The sequence below is a fragment of the Maylandia zebra genome, linkage group LG7 (genome assembly GCF_041146795.1).
Source record: "Maylandia zebra isolate NMK-2024a linkage group LG7, Mzebra_GT3a, whole genome shotgun sequence".
NCBI lineage: Eukaryota > Metazoa > Chordata > Actinopteri > Cichliformes > Cichlidae > Maylandia > Maylandia zebra.
In genome coordinates, this window is record NC_135173.1 from 37,476,268 (window position 1) to 37,495,899 (window position 19,632).

Sequence of the window (19,632 nt, forward strand, 5' to 3'; positions counted from 1 at the left end):
GGTTGTTGTGAGGGCGTTGAGTCAGCGCGTACAAGTCGTCATTCAAGTCAGCTCGAGTACTGCGAGTGAAATGTGTTTGATTTCCCTGCAAACATTCAGGTTGGTGCAGCATAAATTCATTCCTAAGGGGGGAAATTACAGTGAGAACATGTGGAGGCTGTTAGGTGGATAACATAGTGAGTTCAGTGCATTGATGTGACATTGTCCTGAAGGATTTAGTTATTCTTTATGGTTAAAGAAATTGCAATGATTTATTCATATTTATTATAAATAATTCTAATTATACATCTTGCTTCAATATTTGTATCTTGTGTCACTAAAAATACATTTTATTTTAATTTTATACATTAATGACCTGCAGAATCTCCTTATCATATTAAGTGATTCATAATTGTGCAATGGATATGTTGTCCAGTACTTTCGCCCATTTGGTGTATTGATTTGCACATATTCCCATTTTTGCACATATTCCCAATTTGTAATAAGCTCAGCATGAGAAACGAAATGGTTTCCATTAAATTTATCTCAATGTTTTGGCATTTGATAATGTTTTAAATTCACTGGTTGCAATATCCTTGTTCCATGACTGTGAGGTCAGATAGAGACATTTTACCTCAGTCTAACTTTTACTGACAAAACACTGACTTGCCAAGGCTAATTCATAGTATAGTGATATACTATGAATGTTCTGGTCTCCTTGATGCCAGTGTTTGAAAAATGTCCACGATTTTCCTTTTGCTTCATTCTGTCTTTGTTAAGAAGAAAAGACTAAACTCTAAAAATTGGCTCACAATGCCTTCCATGAAATGCTAACGAAGTCCTTAAGAGACCCGTTGATCAACAAAGTTGCTGCCAAGAGCTGTGTTTTTGTTTAAGAGAAATAAACATAAAACAGATATTCTGTTTTAGAAACATCACTAAATGCACTGTAAGTATATCTATCTATTTTCTTGCAAGAAAAATGAAAACAACAACAACAAACAAACCCATAAACCACCATAGCTGCACTATGAATAAATTAGTATATTTCATGAAATTACAGTGTCTCTAATCTCCTGCATTGCTTGTACTTTCATCCTCAGGAATAGCAGTAGATGAATCGTGTCTATAAAAATGTGTGATTACCAAAAGAGATTATATCAATCTTGCTTTTGGCAGTGTAGGTGTGTCTTATGAATTTATGGATAAAATATAAAAGCAAACCTTAAATTTTGAAAATTTGGATTGAAAAGGAGAGTATTTGACAAAAATGGACAGGGAGCACCAGCTGAATAATGCATATGTAAAGCAGTTTCTTTGAAGTTTTATACAAATCACAGCAAGAACATAGGTTTAGGCTCAGAATTGGTGCCCACATATTTCCCACATACATCCAAAATAATGGTAACTGGGCTGTGGGATTTGGCAGGTGGTTGGCAGTCCCATTATAGCAATACAGTGCAGGGAAATGACCCACTTAGAAATAAATCACTGAGCCGGTACATACATGAGCTGGGCGCTCATGTATGTACCGGCTCACTCCTGGTGGCCGATTGGCGGGGCCGGGCGCCTGTGGCCCGGCTGGGCTCCTTCCGGGGGTGGGATGCCCTCAGGCCTCTGGGCCTGAAGCTCGGTCCTCTCTGGCACAGCTGCCTGCCGGCAGAGCCCGCGGGCACGCCACTGCAACCCCCTCTGACATCTGCTCCGTGGGGCTCTACTCAGCTCTTCCCAGGAGGGTGGCACGGTTCCCCCCCTTTTGGTGGTCCTCCTCGGGTCCTCGTACTCTGGGGCCTCTGGATGTCTGGGGCCTGGATCTCCTCCATACCTGCTTCATACCCTGGAGGACGGGGCTATGGCTCCCCACACTCCCTAGGAGATCGTTACATGGAGAAACCTTTGGAATACAAGCATGCTGATCCACACAGGTGTGCACACAGGTGTACACACGGGTGTTCACAGACGCGGACTACAGCTTTCTTGGCTGCTGCTTCAAAGCACGTTGTGCACTGTCTATCTTGCGTGCTGCACAATATCGTTTATTATTTACTATCTACTGATATCTACTGCTAGCTAGTTTATTGTGATGGTGCTGTTTTTTTTATTATGTCGCTCTTTGTTGTTTGCTTTCTCTTCTGTTTTTTTTCTTCATACAGGTGATCCAGGTGTTTTGTTTGTTTTTCTTTTTTCTTTTTTTTTCTTTCTCCCCCCCCCTCTCACCGTCTCCTCTCCCCTTTGGTTTTCTTTCTCTCCCTCTCTTTCTTTCATTCTTTCTCCCTGTCCTATCCCCCATTCATGTCTGTCCCGTTTGTAGCAACTGAAAATAAAATAAATTCATAATTACTGTATAATAAAGGTCAATCAAATGGACCAATATGGCAAGGCCATGATGATCCACTTGGTAAAATAAATCCGCTTGGCATCTTTCTTGGCCTTAAGACAACAATTCTGATGGCTAAAGATCCAAACGGGACACAAAAAAAGAAGAAGAAAGAAATCACATAATAATTTCTCTTGCTAGCTGAAGTAGATTTGTTTTCTTTATAGACATGCTGTGGTAAGCTGACTTGTCCTGCTGCTTCTGCTCCAAGGTTTACTGCTCTTTTGATTTAGCCAATAATGTTCTGAAGTGTATAAATCCATGCTCCACACTCTAAGAAATGAAACATGGGCTTTTTAAAAATTAATTCTTAGTTTTATGTTCAATATACTTAAAATTGTTAATCTTATGGGTGTAATTAATATTTTTAAATTTGATTTAATTAATTCTATACCGTTTTAATGTTAAATGATATTGATATTTCCAATTTATTGAACACATTTAATTAAATCCAAAGAGCCCTTTCCACATCCTTTCTGAGCATGCGCAGAGAATGAAAAAAAAATCTTCGCGCATACGCGTTGACCTTCTTCATCGACGCCACAGTGTGCTTTGGCCACGTGTCTGGAAAGAGGGATTAATCACGATTCATCCGTTGGAGTTAAGGTAATTTCTTCCTATTTTTAATAGAATATAATTTAACTAGTACTTTGTGATAATATATGGCGTATATTTTTCCGGTAAATATGTGGGCAGTATGTGTTCTGTAGGTTGTAGCATTTTGCTAGCATTGGAAACATTCATTTGCATATTGTCCCATCTGCGTTTAAAATTTCATTCGAACTCCGAATAGCACACTTATTTTATTTGTTTTATTGCACTATCAAGTTAGGAGAACGTTAGCCCGAACAAGAATTGGGATACATGTGCAGTGATTGTCGACGAGTCCATACTCTGTTTCACTGAAGAGAACCGCTAGCTGCGTAGTTTGCATATCTTCGCGCATCAAGTCTCAAAGAGACCTCTGAAGGTGACCCCTGCTTGCCCCCAAAAATAAAATCAAGTATACTGGGTGGTTATTGCTCCGTTTGTTTGCTACGGTGTCAAAGATATTGCACTTTTATTTAATAGGTCATTGAGAGTTGAAGAGCCCCCCCCCCCCCCCCAAAGCAAAACGACAACGGCCAAAAATAGGCCAAAACATGCCACAAAATGCTCTGCTTGGTTAGTGCTTGTTTGCCGGTAAAATTAACATTTGTGCTGCTACGGTTAACTGGTTATTAATGTTTTATTTTTCCGCGATGACGTCACGGGCGTCGAGCACGCTCCCCGTGCTTACGGGCGCGAGTGAGCGTCCGGGTGATGTAGAAGTCGTAGGAAATGCTCGCTCGCACCCGAGCATTTTGTGGCATGTTTTGACCTATTTTGGGCCATTTTCGTGTTGCTTTGGGGGGGTGAACTCTGAATAACCTATTAAATAAAAGTGTAATATCTTTGACACCTAGCGATACAAACGAGGATTTTACCAGCACAAACCGATACAAACGGAGCACTAGCCACCCAGTATACTTGATTTTATTTTTGGGGGCAAGTGGGTCACGTTCACAGACTGGGCTGCTCCGGTATATAATGGTAAACGTGCTCACAGGAACAGATTTATGAAATGAGTAATAGAAATTTTGGAGCATTTGAAATTTAACTTGTATTATTAATACATTTTAAAAGAAACAGGATTGTTCTTAAGTTTAGACCATCTCTGTGCTACCCCTTTGCATGTGTCTCACTGTACACGATTAATTTTTTCTGTTTTTCTTTTTCTCTCAGGTTGCTGGTTGTGGAATTTGGAGCTGCGGAGATTTGAGCTGTGCTCCAAAAGTGCATGTTGAAGGTACCTAATGCTTTCATATTATTTACTTTTTCCTTAATACGCAATTTTACATTTTGAATTCTCTTATTTGGTCTTTTAGGTTATCACCACAGTTCCACTGCTGTCCACATTCATGAGCAGTCTTGACCAGTACTCTGACCAGTTGATGAAGATTCTACGAAAAAAAGGAGGGGAAACAGCGCGGCGGATCACAGCAGCGTTGTCTGCAATTTCACAGGTATTCTGTCTTGTTATAATGTTCTGTAACTAATAGATTAGTTGCAGGTTGATCTCAGGTCTGGTTATTAACCTGTATTTTTAACTTTCTTGGGTCATTTTATGCTTGTTCTCTCCTGCGTTATACTTCTCATCTCGCTTTTGGCTTATATTCTGAACTTGGTCCTGACACAAAGCAGAACTAAGTAACTCATGCCCCTAGAGGCCATAAGTGCCGTTGCTGGCATTGTAGCTTTTTTCTTTTCTTTTCTTTTCTTTTGTTACTCATTCATTGTCCAAAGGAATAATTAGCTACACTGAGAAAAGACAAAGGCAGACAACATTTCACATTTCGCCACAACTCAGTGACACAGTAGATTATTTTTTTTCACTCAAACTTGGTATAAATACTGCAAATGTGGTGGTAGCCCGCATACCTCATATTAACGTGACAGTGTGTAGTTTTTTGTCATTAATTTTTGGAAATCTCTATCAAAATGTTTTTGATTCCTTTGAACAGTACTCCTATGCAACAACACTTATCTTCCTTCTTTCGGGTGGTACACCACGCTAAAGCTGCATTTTCCACGACCCAATGTATCGCAATCAGTGTAATTGGACTCATAACTTATAATCTTTATGGGAATGAATTGGTAAGCTTCTCATTCTCTAACACAAAAAACTACTTGCTTGCAAAAAGCATGTTTAAAATTACTTAAACAATTGTGAATTGGTTAAAAAACAATAAAAATTGACTTAAGTTCTGTGGGGGTCTCTAAAAACTTCAAAAAAGTAATTGCGCTGCATGTGTTGTTGTTTAGAGTTCCCGAATCGAAGTGAAGCGTGAATGCATCCTTAAAGCTGTGATTATATACCTGAATGAGAACCCTGAAAATCTCATCAAAGAGTACATGGTAAGTTTATTTTTAAAGGGATATTCCACCCCTCAGTAAAATTTTGACTGTCATAATTCCCAGAGTTTTGTAAGTTGAAAAATGTATTTTCTAAACAAGCCCAGGCATTCTCCTGTTCTGGCAGCAATCAGTTTTCTTTAAATTAGCTTACAACAATAAAGTGCATGGGAAATACTAGGATTTTGTTTCCATTCACTTACATTGTTTTATGCGAAACTAAAGAAAATGACCCTGGTCAGCAGAATATTGATAATATTATTAATGCATACTCCTTCTGCCCTCTGTCCATGTTTCATGTATCTTCTTCTTGGTCTTTATTTGGTGATAGTCTTAAATCCACATTTTTCTTTGGTCTGTTCTCCTCAATCTCATTCAGGGATATGTGTAATTAAGATAGTGTGGACCATTTTAACTAAAATGGAGTGAATAGATAGATGATGCAAGGACCAAAATACAACGGATTTAAAATATTTCTGTCCTTTTCAGGATTTCAACGTGATGGAAGCTGAAGAGCTTGAGAGGATGGATTTGGCGTGTTTATAAAATAATCCATGAAGGAGCACAGCCTGATTACTCCCTTAAAGATGTTGGCATCATTATCGAGAGATGCACAGTCTTGCAGTATCTTCACGATGTGACGAGCGGGTGTGCACTTTTGTTTGGGCTAATTTACTGCCTCAATCTGAGTTACCCAAAGCCACTTCGCTACACATTTGAGTTCTTCCAGAAGGTGCTCATGGGACTGGAAGACAAAAAACTGTCTAACAAAATACAAGTGCTGAAGAACAAACTCTGCCAAAAGGAGACGCAATGACTCTTCTAGATTGAAATGTCTCCCAAAATAAGTGCTCTGTTTTACTATTTAAAAGTTTATAAATATATATATGTTGATCCTTGTTTGTAAATATTTTGTCATAGTTTTTAATATTTAGGAGATTTACTCTTTTGATTGTGGAAAAGAAAACATAATTCAGAAACTGAGTTTTTGGAACTGAGGACAAAATTACGCAGATGGATATATTTTCTTGTTTCACAACATTTTCTTCAGTTTGAGTTGCTGTGGTAATTCTGCAGACTGTAGCCATTGCAGACCTACAACTGTAGATCCTGAAATCATCCTACTCCTCACTACACTGTCACTTAGTTGAAACTGGAAAGTTGTTTCAGATGTTTACATTTTATTTTACACACTTCGTTTAATGTTGCATTATGCAGTGTTGTTTCCCTGTTTAAGCTTTGCCTCATTGAAGGCTTTTGTTCAAGTTGTTAAAGCAACACAATTTTTTTTTTTTTTTTTTTTTGTATTTACACTTCATATTAGTTCTCGTGTACCAGGTTTCCATTGTAGGTCAAGGATCTTGAGTGTTATAAATGTTAAAGTGTATGTGCAAACAAATGTGAAAAGGTTCTAAGGTTTTCACCTGTACTCAAGTTAAGTACTGGATTTTTGGTCTTAGCATTTAATTAAGAATATTTTGAGATTTGCTATATGCATTTTTTTATTGTAAAATTTATTATATAATAGAAAACTTATAATTCTGAATCCGATTTTTGGAACTGGGGACTAAATCGTTTTTACCTTTTTGTGTCACTTAACTATTTTCTGTACTGTAATTGCATTATACAGTGATTTTTAAGTTGCTGTGGTAAATCTGCAGATCTGACTATAATCACAGTTGTATTGAATTTGACATCTTACGGCACACTACAATGTCACTTTGTTGAAACTCGGAAAGTTGTTTCCAATGTTTTAATTTTGGTCATGCACTTTAAGCATTTAATATTGCCTTATGCAGTGTTGTTCCCTGTAGAAGCTTTGCCTTGTCAAGGCTCACCGTAAATAAAGTTGTTGATGCAGCACCCTTTTTTTGCATTTACACTTTATGTAAGCTTTAGTGTAAGAGTTTTCTATTGAAGTGCAAGGATCTTGAATGTTATAAATGGTAACTCGTGAGCAAGTGTAAAAAGGTTTTTGAGTTGTCACCTGTACTCTGTAGTTAAGTGTTAGACCTTTGCTGAAGACCTCTGAAAGGTCCAAACACCTAATTACAATGTATAGATGACAACTCAGGAACCTTTCTAGACTTGTTTTGTTGATACCTAAACATTTAGCATATAGATGAAACTATTAATTAAATCATAATTAATCAAATTAATTAGGTCCAAAACGCAATCTAAATGGTGCCATTAAATTCAAATTAATATTGTCAATTGAACCTAAAGCAATACAGTTAATAAAATGAACAAAGTGTTTAAATTCTAATTAATGGTGTTAAATAATAACAATGAAAGGAAAGCTGTTGCTTTTATAGAACAATTTCACTTCTGATATACATCACCATTGAAATTGCAGATAACAACCATATTGATTTATGTTTAATTGACCAGGTTTTGTGGAAAAGATTGCCTTAACTTTGTCAATTAAATCCAACGTTTTATTTCTTAGAGTGCACACAGGCTACTTTTTCTTTTTGTAACTCCTTACCACTATAAGCAGGGCTGCACATAAGTGGTCCGCAGGTGCGCATTCAATGTCAAAATAAAAGACGCGCACCAGATAAGAAGTTGCAACGCGCGTTTGAGTACATAAGATTTCCTGGAGGTGGACAGACATTTGTTTAGAACTCTTAAAGATGTCGAAGAAGCAAGCTCCTTAATGCAATTACTTTGGTGTTTCTCGACCTCCAAAGAAATGTCAGAAGGAGTCCGAACCGCAAAAGAAGCACGTACTCTCAGAAAAGTGGTTGCAGGAGGTGAACTGGCTTCAAACAAATGATGAACGCACAGAGATGTGGTGCAGAATATGCCGTGAAAATCCCACTCTAGCGGACAGAAACAGTGCCTTTTATATGTACGCAAACGCGTACATATTTTGACAGTGAATGTGCACCTGCGGACCACTTATGTGCACCCCTGAGTATAAGTGTACTAAAGAACATCATCAGCTTAAATTCAAACTGATGACTCCCACTTTGCTTCCAGAACCGATTCCTGTGAGTCAGCAGGCATATTAAAACACATTTTTGCACTTATTTGGGTGGTTATATTAAAGCATTATCTAGAATAGCTTTCATTTCAATGGTCATTGAGGTATGACAACTGCATATATATCCAGTCAAATCTGATAAAAAGTGCTTAAAGGTTTGCTGACTTGCATACATATAAGGTTTTAAATGCTTGATTCGCTGGAAGTTATACAAGTCATACCGCAATTTTTACTTCTGCAAAACTCTCCCACAGGTTACAATTGCAATTTTTTTCAGTAATGCTTCTGCTTCTCCCCCAAAACTAGCTGTGACCATGGATCCCACAGTCTGCTCTGCAACAGTACAAGACAATCGATCACGGTACTATACTATAATGTACTATGCCACAATGCTTCTAACTACTGAGTTTAACCTTCGCTAAACTGTATTTTGTATCAATTATTATTACATAATTTCCCTAGTGATGAATAAAGCATTCTGATTCTGATTTATCTACCTATCAGATTGAATTACTCGTTATCTGAAGGCGCTGAAATGCGTAAGTGTTGTTTTGGCCCATTTTAATCCCTAAGCACATTATAGTTGGTAGTTTAAAGGCTATGAAAGCATACATTTCATTTGATGGTCCCACGTGAAGCTATTAAGGCCATCGTTCTTCTCCCTTATCCTACGGTGGCCCCTAGAGACAAAGCACGTACAAACTCCAAAACACATGCAAATTCCAAAACACATGCAAACTCCAAAACACGTACAAACTCCAAAACACTTGCAAAATCCAAAACACTTGCAAAACCCAAAACACGTACAAACTCCAAAACACTTGCAAAACCCAAAACACTTGCAAACTAAAAAACACATGCAAATTCCAAAACACGTACAAATTCCAAAACACTTGCAAAATCCAAAACACTTGCAAACTAAAAAACACATGCAAATTCCAAAACACGTACAAAATCCAAAACACTTGCAAACTAAAAAACACATGCAAATTCCAAAACACTTGCAAAATCCAAAACACTTGCAAACTAAAAAACACATGCAAATTCCAAAACACGTACAAACTACAAAACACGTACAAACTACAAAACACTTGCAAAATCCAAAACACGTACAAATTCCAAAACACTTGCAAACTCAAAAACACATGCAAATTCCAAAACACAACGGAAGTGCTCCAGGACGCTAGGGGCAGTGTTGAGCTCGATTTGCAAAATAAACGGCAAGTTTGTCTGTATGGGACGGTCTAGTCTCCGTCGCGTCGACCCAGCAGTGGGTCCCTCAGTCTGTCCTCACTCTGGACACTTGCAGTTGTCACACATAGAAATCAAATGTGTGATAAGCTGCAGGATTCAAACACAAGTGTAACTTATAAACACATGTTCATACTTTTATTACACAATCAGAGAGAAAGAAACAGAGAGAGAGTGCAGGACAGACAGACAGGTGACAGTCTCAGGTGTATACACTGCTACAAAACAGCACAAAAGAAGGAGGATTTAGTGTTTGTGTTATTACGAAACAAGAGGAGTTCCCAGATGGTACAGTGGACACACATGTGTGACTCCTGTGATTAAAGCATCTTTCTTTCAGCTTAACGAGTGAACCGTCAGCTCGTTCAAACACACGTTAAAGTCCGTTTGGCTCGACACCACCGAACAGAGGCAGCAATATAACATAGCTAACATTAACAGTGCAGTGAATCTTCCTTGTGCTGTGATATTCAGGACTGCAAACCGAGCAGCATCACTGACTTTCAGCTTGTTGTGTTTGTGGATATATGACTGACTTTAATTATCCACAAAATCATCACAATCTCTGTAAGATTAAGGTCGACTATATATATATTTTTTAAGTAAAGGCTTTAAAACCAAGTTAATTCTGAAAGTACAGACATGACTAATGTCACATAACTTTCCCGACATGTGGCCAACAATAATGGTTTAATGTTCTTCATTAAAAAAATATTTGCGCATAAATAAGTGACATAATATTCAGTACTTACTTCTGAAAGTTTACACTTCCTCCGCTCCGCTTCCACCGTTTTTTTTTCGGCAAAATTATCCACACCACCACCGCACTATGAAGTCTGGGATATGTTGGGCCATGAAGGCTACACCGACCCATCCTTAAAATTCAGGGAAATTATGGACGCATTTGAGGGCCGCATTTCGAGCAGCCTTTGAATTGGGAAAGCCTTCTTTATACCAGCTAGAGAGAGAACGCTCATCATTTACTGTGACATAATCGGCCTTAAAATGCGGCCTTTAAGGCTGCAAACCCCAAATCCGGTCATTGGTACTTCCTGGCTTGTGTAGTTACTAGGTAACAAAAGCTCAACACTGCCCCTAGCGTCCTGGAGCACTTCCGTTGTGTTTTGTACGTGTTTTGGATTTTGCAAGTGTTTTGGAATTTGTACGTGTTTTGGAATTTGCATGTGTTTTTTAGTTTGCAAGTGTTTTGGAATTTGTACGTGTTTTGGATTTTGCAAGTGTTTTGGAATTTGTACGTGTTTTGGATTTTGCAAGTGTTTTGGAATTTGTACGTGTTTTGGAATTTGCAAGTGTTTTGGAATTTGTACGTGTTTTGGATTTTGCAAGTGTTTTGGAATTTGTACGTGTTTTGGAGTTTGCAAGTGTTTTGGAGTTTGTACGTGTTTTGGATTTTGCAAGTGTTTTGGAATTTGTACGTGTTTTGGAATTTGCATGTGTTTTTTAGTTTGCAAGTGTTTTGGATTTTGCAAGTGTTTTGTAATTTGTACGTGTTTTGGATTTTGCAAGTGTTTTGGAATTTGTACGTGTTTTGGAATTTGCATGTGTTTTTTAGTTTGCAAGTGTTTTGGATTTTGCAAGTGTTTTGGAATTTGTACGTGTTTTGGAATTTGCATGTGTTTTTTAGTTTGCAAGTGTTTTGGATTTTGCAAGTGTTTTGGAGTCCGTACGTGTTTTGGAGTTTGCATGTGTTTTTTAGTTTGCAAGTGTTTTGGAATTTGTACGTGTTTTGGAATTTGCATGTGTTTTTTAGTTTGCAAGTGTTTTGGATTTTGCAAGTGTTTTGGAATTTGTACGTGTTTTGGAATTTGCATGTGTTTTTTAGTTTGCAAGTGTTTTGGATTTTGCAAGTGTTTTGGAGTCCGTACGTGTTTTGGAGTTTGCATGTGTTTTTTAGTTTGCAAGTGTTTTGGATTTTGCAAGTGTTTTGGAATTTGTACGTGTTTTGGAATTTGCATGTGTTTTTTAGTTTGCAAGTGTTTTGGATTTTGCAAGTGTTTTGGAGTCCGTACGTGTTTTGGAGTTTGCATGTGTTTTTTAGTTTGCAAGTGTTTTGGATTTTGCATGTGTTTTGGAGTTTGTACGTGTTTTGGAGTTTGCATGTGTTTTTTAGTTTGCAAGTGTTTTGGAGTTTGCATGTGTTTTGGAATTTGCAAGTGTTTTGGAGTTTGCAAGTGTTTTGGAGTTTGTACGTGCTTTGTCTCTAGGGGCCACCGTACTTATCCACAATATCTGGATGTGAAGAAAAAGAGTCAATGGTGTTTTAAAAAAAAAAATACATAAGAGCATGTGATTTAATGTGCCATTTGTTTTTACATCAATTTTAAATAATGAGGAAAAGGGACTGTATAAAACCACTAAGACAGTAAGATCCTAAAGCAGCCAACAAACTCTTTTTACAAATTGAAGGACAGACAGACAGATAGATAGATAGATAGATAGATAGATAGATAGATAGATAGATAGATATCATTTAAACAAACCTACCTAAACTTCTAGTTAAGGCATGTAAGTTTGCCTTGAGGCAAATAAGTGTGAATGCAGTTTACAAGGGTACTTGAATAGTGTATATCGTATTAGTCGTTCAGCGCTAAAGCCTATCTGCTGGCTCATGATATTAAAAATCTCTGAGGCACAGACCCAGTGCAATTATATCATGTCAGGGTGCTCCTTTCAGCCAGTATCAAGGGGAAAAAATCAATGGCTACTATCTTGTCTCCTCTCCTGTCACATGATTGGAACAGCAGTTAGGTGTGTGCTTTAGGATACATGGCTAGTTGTATGCCGCTGGGTCTCTGGTCAACAAATGTACTTCCCTTGTCTAGAGAGGTATTTATGGTCTGTAATCATGCAAAAAGGGTACACTCGCATTCCTGATCACTCTGTGTTAGAAAAGGGAGAGACATCTGTGTCAGGCAAACATGAATGAATCACACTGTAGGCGATAAGAAAGGCCTATACAGGTTGGAGTGACAGTTGAAAGTTGAGCTGTAGGCACAGTATTGACTGGAAGTATGCCTGCTGTGGATTCGCAACTTCACAATTAACTGCTGTTTCACTGCATACCATTCACCAGGCACTCGTACAAAAACAGGGGTATTTAGAATAATGAGCACCATCTATGCAAGCTGTCTTCCTTCTGGTTATATTCAGAAATGGACTCGTGCTTCCTCCCACATAGAGTGTGATCTCGGTGCATTATCAACTCACAGTGTCAAACCAGACACTGTTACCATCAGGGGCATCTGTAAAACATCTGTCTGGCCTCTATATAGTTTATCACCTGGTGTTGTTGTGTGTTTGCTCCCCAAATTCACCATACAACATATTTTTGTTGTTATTGTTATTTTGTTTTGTATTTCTAATTACCAGATACACTGCTTCAAGATTTGTGGAGATGTTTTCAGAGCAAACAAAGGTTCAGAGTATGTTCCTAAATACATGTACAGTTGCAGTGAATTGAAATTCATAGAAAAATAGTTTAAAAAATTATTCTCAACAATATGGAAGGCTTCAGGGTAGTGCGCAAATACTGAAGTTTTTATATTTAATGTATTTTTTTATGAGTTGCTCCAGGACATAATATTAAATATTGAAAACTTATTTTAAGTGAGGAGAACTGCAACACCGTTTTGGACAAATGACATGCACGATCTTACAGCTGTGCTGCCACACATACACATATTTATAGCTTCTGTCAAAGCAGTGCTTTGTATTCATTTGACACCTCAGCCTTCACATTTGGCATGTAATGAAAAACTGGTCAGTGGGCTATTGATGCAGGGAGAAGTGTGTTTGATAGGGTCTGCAGGAGTCCTGCTCGGCATCACCACTAACGGACTCCACTGAGTGCCAATCACATGGAGCCAGCAGGGCTATGGCTTCCTGCTGAGTTGAAACCCCACCATGATTCAAGCAATCAATGCAGACTTAAATGCATTGTGGATGTACAAGCAGTGACGGCCTGATCTAGCTGCTGCATGGCACAGCTAAGCTCACCTGTGAAAAGCGAATGTTGACACAGGAGAAAAATGTGGAAACATCAATTCTAAGACCAGGCTGTGTAGTAGAATAGAATCATCACTTAAATTCTGTAACTTTTTTTGCTTAATAGTCAGGAGTCAACAACATACTGGAAAATTATTCCATTCATTCCCTCTGTCAAGTTCCTTCAGACTGGAAAGAAAGCTTCTGTGAAATACAGTGTTTAGGTCTCTGACGATGCTCTTTGGGGTTTAGCCTTCAGCATTGCCTGGGTCAATCAAACACAGTGAGATATCTGTCCTTAGTTTACCCAGTCATTGTCTCAACTGTATGCTTTGGGTAATTGTTAAGCTGTTAGCTTCTGTAAACCTGACAGAAGGAGGTGAGTAATATCCCTTGAAAAACATCATGTCTGTTTCAGTGTTCTACAATTTCCCATCATAACATACTAAATTACGATGCGATTAAATACTAAGCATTTCGTTCTGACTTTTTACTAACTATGCAACATTTTTTTCATGTAGTAATAATATTGTATGAGCAATACAGAACTCCAAGACTAAATTGTATTTTTCCCGTTTTTATATTTTAATTTAAAAGTGTTTAAACCTTAAATATAAACTTACAATAGTAACACTGGACACGTGGACAAAGTAGACAAACTGAGCCTATACTCAGTTCAAGGTTATCAGTAAACCTTAAATATTAATATTAAATAAATAAAGTATTTAATATTCTGTTCTGAGAAAGCATCACATAGTCAAAGCAGCTTGATCATATGTCAGTATATTTAAATATATACATAATTATTTGTACCCCTGCCAATCACTTCAGCTTAGTCTGGCCATATTCACTGCTCAGAACAACTAAAGGTACAATTATTTTTCTTTCTGCAAAATGATTAAGCACTTATTTTAATGTCAAAACTTGTTTAGCCACTCCTTTTGTATGTTACAGACAGCAACACTATATTAAAGAATGTTTGTGACATAATACTACTACATTTGTCCTTTTAGCCTTCAGAGATTGCTAAAACCCTTTTCAGCTTCTGAAAAGAATGACACAAGAACAACAGGAAGCAATCTGTGGAGTGCTTCATCAAAAGCCAAGGTCTCCTGGCCCAATCCCCTTAAGAGTACCCATACTTTCACTGCTAAACAGGGGATTTTGTTTGTTTTAATTTGTACTTGGTGTATTTTCAGGCAGTGTGATTAGAGCTTGATTATAGCTTTTGCAGCCAAGATTCCAGATTTTGATCATTTGCATTCCCCTCAGCTCAAACCTTTCTCTAAACTGTGTATACAAAACATTACGTACTTTGTAAAATTCACTTCTGTAGTACTCAGAAGGGGATAGGTGTGCATGCGCAGGAGCACACCCTTTGAAATGCTGAGGTGGCCTATGGGCATGTAGAGCAGTAAATGGAGCGAGATGAAATGTTTCACACATCATTTTGTGCTTTAGTAAACAGCTTGGAAACTCTCTGGATTCGGTTTTGTATCCACTGTTTCTTTCACACATGTGACAACAGAAAGCAAGCCATCTATAGTCCACTTTGACTGTGGAGGGAGGCACATTCAAAGACTCCAACTTCAGTTGTCTTCAGTGCACACAAAGGACAGAGAACAGCATTCTCCAGCTGATATTTATCATTCAGCACCTTAGCACTACCATCTGTGTCTGACTAACCTGCTGTTCTCTAAAACAAAGGATGCATTATACAAAAATCCAAACCATTATCAAGAAATCTGATTATATAAAAACTGTACACAAAAGCCTATAATTGGCAACCTGTCCAGGGTGCACCCCACCTCTCCATGACCCTGAACTAAATAAGTAGAGAAGGAAGGAATATCGTGACAATGTCTCGGTTTTTCTTGAGCCTTAGTTCTTTTATGGTGTTGAATTAGATTTAGATTTACTTTGTTTCCAGAGCATTTAGTCCTGGTTGCATTTTAATTTTAATTAACTGTTTGTATTTATAGTTTTTATCCCCCTCAGTGTTTCCCTCTGTTTCATCCTCCTGTGTTTACATCTCTGCTCATGTTATTGCAATTGAGTTTTGGTTGTTCATTTCCTGTTTTACTTTGGTAGAGGCATTAATAACACATGAGCTATGCCAAACATATTTTAACCTGTTTCTGTGGAACTACTAGGTATTTAATATGTGTGTTATTCTAATAGCTTATGGTATAGATGGGATTTCTCATTCCTTAGGTTACTTACTTATTACTTACTTACTTATTAACTCATTTATTTTGAACTACTAGTTAGAAAGATTAGGAATAAAACTGAGACTAGGTAGACATTACAGGTACGTCTAGAACAATAAAACTTCCATCCCATAGTTCAGGGACAGAGAGGTTCAGATCATCTTTGCACTTCTAAAGTGGATTTCCATGTTGTCTGAAAAGTTGACAGTCTGTGTAGTAAGAACGAACAAAAATGGTCTATTGCTTCATCTCTGAGTGCTTCTTTAAAGGTCACACAAAAGTAATAATGCACATAAATGAACACCAATGGGGAGGAAGATGGACTGGGGAAGGGGGGGGGGGGGGGGTTATTGTGCTTGCAAGACACAATACGACAGGATTTGAAAAACTATTATGAATCTAACCACTTCTGTATTTAATTCAATCTAGAATGGCTTAACCAATAAACTCTTAGTCTCATGAAGAGACACTTAACCATTATTATTATTATTATCAGAAACTGTTATCAATATATAGTTTAGAAAGTGCTCTCCAAAGGTGTCTGCACACTGCTATCTAGTCCTCATGAAAAACAATAAAAACAAAACCAAACTTACATTGTGCTTCTTTTCTCAATGATGTGCTAAGAAGTCTGTGTTTGTGTTTCCATGTGGCATAGCTGACATCCTTTGGGGGTCTCCGCAATATCTGTTCTAGCATCAACGATAGAAACAATGAAGGCAAAACTGCCTGAAATAGAAACACAGGCAGGAATAGCTCTGCATACAAATATGTGTTTGTTCACTGCAGCTTTGTGCATCTTTGTTTATTAATAGATAGATAGATAGATAGATAGATATTTCATCAGATCTGTTTGATCAATTACAGAATAAATTCAATAACACACACACAAGAGATACAGGGAGAACCACAACTTTAAAGTGATGGCAGACTTTCCTGCTGGGCGGGGTCACTGTCATTAGAGAATACGATTGTCATGGGGAGTATACTTGGTCTGGCGTGCGTAGGTGGACACTTTGTGTCAAATTAACATCCACGTGAATGTCAGGATCAAAGGTGTCCCAGCAGGTATTTGCATTATGAGATGATCAGTGGCTTTCATTTCACTAGTGAATGCTTTCAATGTTGTGGCTGACTGGCACACTTCCCATCACAAACAACAACCTGTTTGTTTAGGGTCTTTGTTTTTAATATATCATACAGAGGACCATATTTACCTGTCACGATATAGCTTACGTATTTTATTTATTCTGTCCTGGTCATTTAACATCTCTGCTGTAACTTTAGTCATTTTAGTCCAGCCACACCTACCTACACTGCTTTCCTGCCTGCTGCATAATCTGATCTGATCTTCTGCTCAAATGTTAGTTGTGCAAGATATCAGTTATCTTCAATATGACATGAAGTAAAACAGGCTGGTATCCCTGATACAAATACAGATATCAATTTTTTTTTTGTTGAGAAAATCATAGCATACTTTATTTAGAAAATCTAAATTTAAAAAAAAGTTTGTAAGCTTTGAATATTCTTTTGAGAATCATCTATAGGAAGGAAAGCACAATTGTAAAGTGGCTAGCACTGTTGACTAACAGCAAGAAAGTGTTGGGTTTGAATCCACAGACAGGTGAGGCTTTTCTGTGTGGGTTATTTCCAGGTACAGAACTCCGGCTTTTCCATGCTTAACTGATGGATTGAGTTGGATTCTGCATGCAGCCTTTCAAAATATACAATGATATGACTTGGTGATACAGGAATGTTTCACCAAAGCACCTTGCTCCTGTTCTCCACTGTTTCACTGAGAGCAGTAATTAGCATGTGATAATGAGAGGCACTTATAAAACAGCTATTATTTCGACTAAATTCTGATGATAGGTTATTTACTTTCTATTATATATTCCCTAAGTTACATTGTCTAAATGTCCAACCCTTTGTAATGAAATTGACACTAAAACAGAAAAATTAGGATGAAAATCATTAGTATTGATCTATATGGTACTAATCAAGATTCCCACTCTCCTGGTTAGGTCTTCAGTATTGACTTGTCCACTAATACAAGTTTGTAATTTAAGTTTGTAATTATTTTGTAAAAACAAAGTTTGCAATTTAAAAAAAAAAAAACATCTAAAACTAGCTACGGTCACATGTCAGCAGCTCGGGCAGCAAACAGTCACAAGTCTGCCACACTTTGTTTTATCAGTCAATTTCTATTTCTATTTTTTTTTACACATTGTTATTTCTTCTGATATAAATGTTTCTTGCAAGAAAAACCTCAGTCAGAATAAGTTCAGAAGCATTGATGTTGTGGATCATAGTCATCATGTAGATCATTGCCATATCCACAATAACAAATGGATTCAAACACAAGATCAAAAAAATCACTGCATGTTTTACCTTTTTATTAACACAAGGTAAGGGCTTGTACTGGTACGTACTGCAACACAAAGCCCAAGCAGTGGGGATGGAAGACTTCCAGACAAGTGAAAGGGAAAGGTCAGTGCTTTTTCCAGGTGACTATTGAATCTGAATTATTCATTCATGCTTGAGTGAGTTCCTTGAATTTTCCTGGTGGGTTTCCAGCTGTGGGAGGCAAAGTTTCAACAAGTACTGTAAGTGAGATGACTGGTGGCCAGCTAGGCCTTCCTGGAAGATCCTTACTTCTCAAATTTGTCGATTTGCAAATTCTGTTTTTCATCCAGTTAAAGCCCACATGAGAAGGAGAACACCACAACATTAACAACAATCTGGCAAAGACTTGAGGTTTCAGGTAGCCTGTTGAATGACAGGATAATGAGTAGGTGAGGAACAGGTGTGATGGCTGGGATAGGATGCAAGAGCAACCCCATCCATGGGTGGGACAACAACAGAACCCCACCCAAACCCACCTGAGAGCAAAAATGAAGAGGAAGAAGAGGAGAGACACAAAAACCACAAAAAAAGATCTTGTTGGAGCCATGGCAACATTTCTTTACAGACATAAACCACACATGACGATAATCTAACACTGGATCGGCTATTTTGGACTCTTAATGCAATTCAGGTTTTTACACTTGTACTTCATTTATAGAAAAGTTGAAGTGACAATATTCTGCATACCACTAAATACCACTATAACAAGTCACATATGCTCAGCTCTTCAAGTATGAAACATCACATTTCTAACAAAGCGTTATTTAAGAACTTTTTGTTTAACTATATTAACTTCTATGATGTATGTAAAGATTATTTAAATTTAAGTGAAATGAATCAACACGGTGTATGCAGGACTTTTAGCTAATTTGCAGCCCTCATCCCTGGTTCAGTCTTTAGGATATATGACCCTGGTAAATCATGAAAACAATAACAATAAAACAATCAGATAATTAAACAAAGTATATTGTTTTGTTTTGGGGTTTTTTTTTTTTTAGTTCAGATTGGCTTCGGCTTGTGCCAAAGTTTTCAATATGTGTTATTTAATATGACATTTGTGGACCTTAACTGTGGATGAGGACTATTTTCCGTCTCCTAGCTTTTCCCATTGCAGTGACACCTTTGTTAATGTGTAATAAAATTATGTGACTAATTCAGCCTGGCCAGGGCTGGTCACAGATTTAAATATTAATCTTGGATATTAAAAAAAAGAAAAATCAAATTCTCAAAGGTTAGCAAGTTATACTTATTTTTCAGAACTTCATGATATCTGGCCCAATACCTTGAAGCTTGCTTGTGTAATAACACTATGAGTTTCACTTCTGATTTGACTGCTTGGCCCGAATGGTCGGCAAATAAGACATTCATCAAATTTAATGATTTAAATGAGTTGAAATAACCATCATTCATGCAAGACTTCACAGTTGCCTAGTGGCAATTGTTAAGTCTTTCATATGGGATGTGGTGGAGAGAAAAAAAGG

At 37.5% G+C, this 19,632-nt stretch overlaps 1 long non-coding RNA gene across 1 annotated transcript; it reads left to right on the forward strand.

The window, feature by feature from the left end:
- The first annotated feature begins 2,830 nt into the window (after nt 1-2,830).
- On the forward strand, nt 2,831-5,872 carry LOC112435116 (uncharacterized). Its single transcript, XR_003024428.2, has 5 exons — nt 2,831-2,962; nt 4,121-4,184; nt 4,264-4,401; nt 5,201-5,293; nt 5,780-5,872. It is a non-coding gene; the product is annotated as an uncharacterized LOC112435116 (long non-coding RNA).
- The last annotated feature ends 13,760 nt before the right edge of the window (nt 5,873-19,632 follow it).